Genomic DNA, 10000 nt, shown 5'->3' with positions numbered 1-10000 from the left:
AATATCGTATTTTTAAAAAAATCTAATGATACGATTTTCCAGAAAATTGAAAAAACCGAAAAATGTCAAGAGTAAAGTGCCATTTTCTGACATTAGATTTCGTTCTAAATGCTTAATCCCTATGTAGAAACGTTAGTTAAGCAAGAATATCGTATTTTTAAAAAAATCTAATGATAGGATTTTTCAGAAAATTGAAAAAACCGTAAAATGTCAAGAGTAAAGTGCCCTTATTTTAAACAATGTATCGTTCTAAATGCTTAATCCCTATGTAAAAAAGTTATTTTAGCAGGAATATGTTATTGAAAAAAATTAGAAAAATTTATTTTAGCCGTAAATCGAAAATAATGGGGACACCGGAGCTGTTCGAAGCGCCGAGCGCGCCGCGTACGCCCGAATATTTTCAAAGTCCCAACGTACCGATCAAGAGTAAAGTACCATTTTCCTACATTAGATTTCGTTCTAAATGCTTAATCCCTATGTAAAAACGTTAGTTAAGCAAGAATATCGTATTTTAAAAAAAATCTAATGATAGGATTTTCCAGAAAATTGAAAAAACCGAAAAATGTCAAGAGTAAAGTGCCATTTTCTGACATTAGATTTCGTTCTAAATGCTTAATCCCTATGTAGAAAGGTTAGTTAAGCAAGATTATCGTATTTTTAAAAAAATCTAATGATAGGATTTTTCAGAAAATTGAAAAAACCGTAAAATGTCAAGAGTAAAGTGCCCTTATTTTAAACATTATATCGTTCTAAATGCTTAATCCCTATGTAAAAAAGTTATCTAAGCAAGAATATGTTATTGAATAAAATGAGAAAAATTTATTTTAGCCGTAAATCGAAAATAATGGGTCGAGCGAATCGGTCGATTGCGCCGAGACGCGCTATGATGCAACAGACGAGCGATTGGAACGCCCGAATATTTTCAAAGTCCCAACGTACCGATCAAGAGTAAAGTACCATTTTCCTACATTAGATTTCGTTCTAAATGCTTAATCCCTATGTAAAAACGTTAGTTAAGCAAGAATATCGTATTTTTAAAAAAATCTAATGATAGGATTTTCCAGAAAATTGAAAAAACCGAAAAATGTCAAGAGTAAAGTGCCATTTTCTGACATTAGATTTCGTTCTAAATGCTTAATCCCTATGTAGAAACGTTAGTTAAGCAAGAATATCGTATTTTTAAAAAAATCTAATGATAGGATTTTTCAGAAAATTGAAAAAACCGTAAAATGTCAAGAGTAAAGTGCCCTTACTTTAAACAATGCATCGTTCTAAATGCTTAATCCCTATGTAAAAAAGTTATTTAAGCAGGAATATGTTATTGAAAAAAATTAGAAAAATTTATTTTAGCCGTAAATCGAAAATAATGGATCGAGCGAATCGGTCGATTGCGCCGAGACGCGCTATGATGCAACAGACGAGCGATTGGAACCCCCGAATATTTTCAAAGTCCCAACGTACCGATCAAGAGTAAAGTACCATTTTCCTACATTAGATTTCGTTCTAAATGCTTAATCCCTATGTAAAAACGTTAGTTAAGCAAGAATATCGTATTTTTAAAAAAATCTAATGATACGATTTTCCAGAAAATTGAAAAAACCGAAAAATGTCAAGAGTAAAGTGCCATTTTCTGACATTAGATTTCGTTCTAAATGCTTAATCCCTATGTAGAAACGTTAGTTAAGCAAGAATATCGTATTTTTAAAAAAATCTAATGATAGGATTTTTCAGAAAATTGAAAAAACCGTAAAATGTCAAGAGTAAAGTGCCCTTACTTTAAACAATGTATCGTTCTAAATGCTTAATCCCTATGTAAAAAAGTTATTTAAGCAGGAATATGTTATTGAAAAAAATTAGAAAAATTTATTTTAGCCGTAAATCGAAAATAATGGATCGAGCGAATCGGTCGATTGCGCCGAGACGCGCTATGATGCAACAGACGAGCGATTGGAACCCCCGAATATTTTCAAAGTCCCAACGTACCGATCAAGAGTAAAGTACCATTTTCCTACATTAGATTTCGTTCTAAATGCTTAATCCCTATGTAAAAACGTTAGTTAAGCAAGAATATCGTATTTTTAAAAAAATCTAATGATACGATTTTCCAGAAAATTGAAAAAACCGAAAAATGTCAAGAGTAAAGTGCCATTTTCTGACATTAGATTTCGTTCTAAATGCTTAATCCCTATGTAGAAAGGTTAGTTAAGCAAGATTATCGTATTTTTAAAAAAATCTAATGATAGGATTTTTCAGAAAATTGAAAAAACCGTAAAATGTCAAGAGTAAAGTGCCCTTATTTTAAACATTATATCGTTCTAAATGCTTAATCCCTATGTAAAAAAGTTATCTAAGCAAGAATATGTTATTGAATAAAATGAGAAAAATTTATTTTAGCCGTAAATCGAAAATAATGGGTCGAGCGAATCGGTCGATTGCGCCGAGACGCGCTATGATGCAACAGACGAGCGATTGGAACGCCCGAATATTTTCAAAGTCCCAACGTACCGATCAAGAGTAAAGTACCATTTTCCTACATTAGATTTCGTTCTAAATGCTTAATCCCTATGTAAAAACGTTAGTTAAGCAAGAATATCGTATTTTTAAAAAAATCTAATGATAGGATTTTCCAGAAAATTGAAAAAACCGAAAAATGTCAAGAGTAAAGTGCCATTTTCTGACATTAGATTTCGTTCTAAATGCTTAATCCCTATGTAGAAACGTTAGTTAAGCAAGAATATCGTATTTTTAAAAAAATCTAATGATAGGATTTTTCAGAAAATTGAAAAAACCGTAAAATGTCAAGAGTAAAGTGCCCTTACTTTAAACAATGCATCGTTCTAAATGCTTAATCCCTATGTAAAAAAGTTATTTAAGCAGGAATATGTTATTGAAAAAAATTAGAAAAATTTATTTTAGCCGTAAATCGAAAATAATGGATCGAGCGAATCGGTCGATTGCGCCGAGACGCGCTATGATGCAACAGACGAGCGATTGGAACCCCCGAATATTTTCAAAGTCCCAACGTACCGATCAAGAGTAAAGTACCATTTTCCTACATTAGATTTCGTTCTAAATGCTTAATCCCTATGTAAAAACGTTAGTTAAGCAAGAATATCGTATTTTTAAAAAAATCTAATGATACGATTTTCCAGAAAATTGAAAAAACCGAAAAATGTCAAGAGTAAAGTGCCATTTTCTGACATTAGATTTCGTTCTAAATGCTTAATCCCTATGTAGAAACGTTAGTTAAGCAAGAATATCGTATTTTTAAAAAAATCTAATGATAGGATTTTTCAGAAAATTGAAAAAACCGTAAAATGTCAAGAGTAAAGTGCCCTTACTTTAAACAATGTATCGTTCTAAATGCTTAATCCCTATGTAAAAAAGTTATTTAAGCAGGAATATGTTATTGAAAAAAATTAGAAAAATTTATTTTAGCCGTAAATCGAAAATAATGGATCGAGCGAATCGGTCGATTGCGCCGAGACGCGCTATGATGCAACAGACGAGCGATTGGAACCCCCGAATATTTTCAAAGTCCCAACGTACCGATCAAGAGTAAAGTACCATTTTCCTACATTAGATTTCGTTCTAAATGCTTAATCCCTATGTAAAAACGTTAGTTAAGCAAGAATATCGTATTTTAAAAAAAATCTAATGATAGGATTTTCCAGAAAATTGAAAAAACCGAAAAATGTCAAGAGTAAAGTGCCATTTTCTGACATTAGATTTCGTTCTAAATGCTTAATCCCTATGTAGAAAGGTTAGTTAAGCAAGATTATCGTATTTTTAAAAAAATCTAATGATAGGATTTTTCAGAAAATTGAAAAAACCGTAAAATGTCAAGAGTAAAGTGCCCTTATTTTAAACATTATATCGTTCTAAATGCTTAATCCCTATGTAAAAAAGTTATCTAAGCAAGAATATGTTATTGAATAAAATGAGAAAAATTTATTTTAGCCGTAAATCGAAAATAATGGGTCGAGCGAATCGGTCGATTGCGCCGAGACGCGCTATGATGCAACAGACGAGCGATTGGAACGCCCGAATATTTTCAAAGTCCCAACGTACCGATCAAGAGTAAAGTACCATTTTCCTACATTAGATTTCGTTCTAAATGCTTAATCCCTATGTAAAAACGTTAGTTAAGCAAGAATATCGTATTTTTAAAAAAATCTAATGATAGGATTTTCCAGAAAATTGAAAAAACCGAAAAATGTCAAGAGTAAAGTGCCATTTTCTGACATTAGATTTCGTTCTAAATGCTTAATCCCTATGTAGAAACGTTAGTTAAGCAAGAATATCGTATTTTTAAAAAAATCTAATGATAGGATTTTTCAGAAAATTGAAAAAACCGTAAAATGTCAAGAGTAAAGTGCCCTTACTTTAAACAATGCATCGTTCTAAATGCTTAATCCCTATGTAAAAAAGTTATTTAAGCAGGAATATGTTATTGAAAAAAATTAGAAAAATTTATTTTAGCCGTAAATCGAAAATAATGGATCGAGCGAATCGGTCGATTGCGCCGAGACGCGCTATGATGCAACAGACGAGCGATTGGAACCCCCGAATATTTTCAAAGTCCCAACGTACCGATCAAGAGTAAAGTACCATTTTCCTACATTAGATTTCGTTCTAAATGCTTAATCCCTATGTAAAAACGTTAGTTAAGCAAGAATATCGTATTTTTAAAAAAATCTAATGATACGATTTTCCAGAAAATTGAAAAAACCGAAAAATGTCAAGAGTAAAGTGCCATTTTCTGACATTAGATTTCGTTCTAAATGCTTAATCCCTATGTAGAAACGTTAGTTAAGCAAGAATATCGTATTTTTAAAAAAATCTAATGATAGGATTTTTCAGAAAATTGAAAAAACCGTAAAATGTCAAGAGTAAAGTGCCCTTACTTTAAACAATGTATCGTTCTAAATGCTTAATCCCTATGTAAAAAAGTTATTTAAGCAGGAATATGTTATTGAAAAAAATTAGAAAAATTTATTTTAGCCGTAAATCGAAAATAATGGATCGAGCGAATCGGTCGATTGCGCCGAGACGCGCTATGATGCAACAGACGAGCGATTGGAACCCCCGAATATTTTCAAAGTCCCAACGTACCGATCAAGAGTAAAGTACCATTTTCCTACATTAGATTTCGTTCTAAATGCTTAATCCCTATGTAAAAACGTTAGTTAAGCAAGAATATCGTATTTTTAAAAAAATCTAATGATACGATTTTCCAGAAAATTGAAAAAACCGAAAAATGTCAAGAGTAAAGTGCCATTTTCTGACATTAGATTTCGTTCTAAATGCTTAATCCCTATGTAGAAAGGTTAGTTAAGCAAGATTATCGTATTTTTAAAAAAATCTAATGATAGGATTTTTCAGAAAATTGAAAAAACCGTAAAATGTCAAGAGTAAAGTGCCCTTATTTTAAACATTATATCGTTCTAAATGCTTAATCCCTATGTAAAAAAGTTATCTAAGCAAGAATATGTTATTGAATAAAATGAGAAAAATTTATTTTAGCCGTAAATCGAAAATAATGGGTCGAGCGAATCGGTCGATTGCGCCGAGACGCGCTATGATGCAACAGACGAGCGATTGGAACGCCCGAATATTTTCAAAGTCCCAACGTACCGATCAAGAGTAAAGTACCATTTTCCTACATTAGATTTCGTTCTAAATGCTTAATCCCTATGTAAAAACGTTAGTTAAGCAAGAATATCGTATTTTTAAAAAAATCTAATGATAGGATTTTCCAGAAAATTGAAAAAACCGAAAAATGTCAAGAGTAAAGTGCCATTTTCTGACATTAGATTTCGTTCTAAATGCTTAATCCCTATGTAGAAACGTTAGTTAAGCAAGAATATCGTATTTTTAAAAAAATCTAATGATAGGATTTTTCAGAAAATTGAAAAAACCGTAAAATGTCAAGAGTAAAGTGCCCTTACTTTAAACAATGCATCGTTCTAAATGCTTAATCCCTATGTAAAAAAGTTATTTAAGCAGGAATATGTTATTGAAAAAAATTAGAAAAATTTATTTTAGCCGTAAATCGAAAATAATGGATCGAGCGAATCGGTCGATTGCGCCGAGACGCGCTATGATGCAACAGACGAGCGATTGGAACCCCCGAATATTTTCAAAGTCCCAACGTACCGATCAAGAGTAAAGTACCATTTTCCTACATTAGATTTCGTTCTAAATGCTTAATCCCTATGTAAAAACGTTAGTTAAGCAAGAATATCGTATTTTTAAAAAATCTAATGATACGATTTTCCAGAAAATTGAAAAAACCGAAAAATGTCAAGAGTAAAGTGCCATTTTCTGACATTAGATTTCGTTCTAAATGCTTAATCCCTATGTAGAAAGGTTAGTTAAGCAAGATTATCGTATTTTTAAAAAAATCTAATGATAGGATTTTTCAGAAAATTGAAAAAACCGTAAAATGTCAAGAGTAAAGTGCCCTTATTTTAAACATTATATCGTTCTAAATGCTTAATCCCTATGTAAAAAAGTTATCTAAGCAAGAATATGTTATTGAATAAAATGAGAAAAATTTATTTTAGCCGTAAATCGAAAATAATGGGTCGAGCGAATCGGTCGATTGCGCCGAGACGCGCTATGATGCAACAGACGAGCGATTGGAACGCCCGAATATTTTCAAAGTCCCAACGTACCGATCAAGAGTAAAGTACCATTTTCCTACATTAGATTTCGTTCTAAATGCTTAATCCCTATGTAAAAACGTTAGTTAAGCAAGAATATCGTATTTTTAAAAAAATCTAATGATAGGATTTTCCAGAAAATTGAAAAAACCGAGAAATGTCAAGAGTAAAGTGCCATTTTCTGACATTAGATTTCGTTCTAAATGCTTAATCCCTATGTAGAAACGTTAGTTAAGCAAGAATATCGTATTTTTAAAAAAATCTAATGATAGGATTTTTCAGAAAATTGAAAAAACCGTAAAATGTCAAGAGTAAAGTGCCCTTACTTTAAACAATGCATCGTTCTAAATGCTTAATCCCTATGTAAAAAAGTTATTTAAGCAGGAATATGTTATTGAAAAAAATTAGAAAAATTTATTTTAGCCGTAAATCGAAAATAATGGATCGAGCGAATCGGTCGATTGCGCCGAGACGCGCTATGATGCAACAGACGAGCGATTGGAACCCCCGAATATTTTCAAAGTCCCAACGTACCGATCAAGAGTAAAGTACCATTTTCCTACATTAGATTTCGTTCTAAATGCTTAATCCCTATGTAAAAACGTTAGTTAAGCAAGAATATCGTATTTTTAAAAAATCTAATGATACGATTTTCCAGAAAATTGAAAAAACCGAAAATGTCAAGAGTAAAGTGCCATTTTCTGACATTAGATTTCGTTCTAAATGCTTAATCCCTATGTAGAAACGTTAGTTAAGCAAGAATATCGAATTTTTAAAAAAATCTAATGATAGGATTTTTCAGAAAATTGAAAAAACCGTAAAATGTCAAGAGTAAAGTGCCCTTACTTTAAACAATGTATCGTTCTAAATGCTTAATCCCTATGTAAAAAAGTTATTTAAGCAGGAATATGTTATTGAAAAAAATTAGAAAAATTTATTTTAGCCGTAAATCGAAAATAATGGGGACACCGGAGCTGTTCGAAGCGCCGAGCGCGCCGCGTACGCCCGAATATTTTCAAAGTCCCAACGTACCGATCAAGAGTAAAGTACCATTTTCCTACATTAGATTTCGTTCTAAATGCTTAATCCCTATGTAAAAACGTTAGTTAAGCAAGAATATCGTATTTTAAAAAAAATCTAATGATAGGATTTTCCAGAAAATTGAAAAAACCGAAAAATGTCAAGAGTAAAGTGCCATTTTCTGACATTAGATTTCGTTCTAAATGCTTAATCCCTATGTAGAAACGTTAGTTAAGCAAGAATATCGTATTTTTAAAAAAATCTAATGATAGGATTTTTCAGAAAATTGAAAAAACCGTAAAATGTCAAGAGTAAAGTGCCCTTATTTTAAACAATGTATCGTTCTAAATGCTTAATCCCTATGTAAAAAAGTTATTTAAGCAGGAATATGTTATTGAAAAAAATTAGAAAAATTTATTTTAGCCGTAAATCGATAATAATGGATCGAGCGAATCGCTCGATTGCGCCGAGACGCGCTATGATGCAACAGACGAGCGATTGGAACGCCCGAATATTTTCAAAGTCCCAACGTACCGATCAAGAGTAAAGTACCATTTTCCTACATTAGATTTCGTTCTAAATGCTTAATCCCTATGTAGAAACGTTAGTTAAGCAAGAATATCGTATTTTTAAAAAAATCTAATGATAGGATTTTCCAGAAAATTGAAAAAACCGAAAAATGTCAAGAGTAAAGTGCCATTTTCTGACATTAGATTTCGTTCTAAATGCTTAATCCCTATGTAGAAACGTTAGTTAAGCAAGAATATCGTATTTTTAAAAAATCTAATGATAGGATTTTTCAGAAGATTGAAAAAACCGTAAAATGTCAAGAGTAAAGTGCCCTTATTTTAAACAATGTATCGTTCTAAATGCTTAATCCCTATGTAAAAAAGTTATTTAAGCAGGAATATGTTATTGAAAAAAATTAGAAAAATTTATTTTAGCCGTAAATCGAAAATAATGGATCGAGCGAATCGGTCGATTGCGCCGAGACGCGCTATGATGCAACAGACGAGCGATTGGAACGCCCGAATATTTTCAAAGTCCCAACGTACCGATCAAGAGTAAAGTACCATTTTCCTACATTAGATTTCGTTCTAAATGCTTAATCCCTATGTAAAAACGTTAGTTAAGCAAGAATATCGTATTTTTAAAAAAATCTAATGATAGGATTTTCCAGAAAAATGAAAAAACCGAAAAATGTCAAGAGTAAAGTGCCATTTTCTGACATTAGATTTCGTTCTAAATGCATAATCCCTATGTAGAAACGTTAGTTAAGCAAGAATATCGTATTTTTAAAAAAATCTAATGATAGGATTTTTCAGAAAATTGAAAAAACCGTAAAATGTCAAGAGTAAAGTGCCCTTATTTTAAACAATGTATCGTTCTAAATGCTTAATCCCTATGTAAAAAAGTTATTTAAGCAGGAATATGTTATTGAAAAAAATTAGAAAAATTTATTTTAGCCGTAAATCGAAAATAATGGATCGAGCGAATCGGTCGATTGCGCCGAGACGCGCTATGATGCAACAGACGAGCGATTGGAACCCCCGAATATTTTCAAAGTCCCAACGTACCGATCAAGAGTAAAGTACCATTTTCCTACATTAGATTTCGTTCTAAATGCTTAATCCCTATGTAAAAACGTTAGTTAAGCAAGAATATCGTATTTTAAAAAAAATCTAATGATAGGATTTTCCAGAAAAATGAAAAAACCGAAAAATGTCAAGAGTAAAGTGCCATTTTCTGACATTAGATTTCGTTCTAAATGCTTAATCCCTATGTAGAAACGTTAGTTAAGCAAGAATATCGTATTTTTAAAAAATCTAATGATAGGATTTTCCAGAAAATTGAAAAAACCGAAAAATGTCAAGAGTAAAGTGCCCTTATTTTAAACATTATATCGTTCTAAATGCTTAATCCCTATGTAAAAAAGTTATCTAAGCAAGAATATGTTATTGAATAAAATGAGAAAAATTTATTTTAGCCGTAAATCGAAAATAATGGGTCGAGCGAATCGCTCGATTGCGCCGAGACGCGCTATGATGCAACAGACGAGCGATTGGAACGCCCGAATATTTTCAAAGTCCCAACGTACCGATCAAGAGTAAAGTACCATTTTCCTACATTAGATTTCGTTCTAAATGCTTAATCCCTATGTAGAAACGTTAGTTAAGCAAGAATATCGTATTTTTAAAAAAATCTAATGATAGGATTTTCCAGAAAATTGAAAAAACCGAAAAATGTCAAGAGTAAAGTGCCATTTTCTGACATTAGATTTCGTTCTAAATGCTTAATCCCTATGTAGAAAC

The sequence above is a fragment of the Megalopta genalis genome, unplaced genomic scaffold, assembly GCF_051020955.1.
Source record: "Megalopta genalis isolate 19385.01 unplaced genomic scaffold, iyMegGena1_principal scaffold0339, whole genome shotgun sequence".
Taxonomy (NCBI): domain Eukaryota; kingdom Metazoa; phylum Arthropoda; class Insecta; order Hymenoptera; family Halictidae; genus Megalopta; species Megalopta genalis.
The sequence above is the reverse complement of the archived record's forward strand: the minus strand, read 5'-3'. Positions refer to the sequence as shown.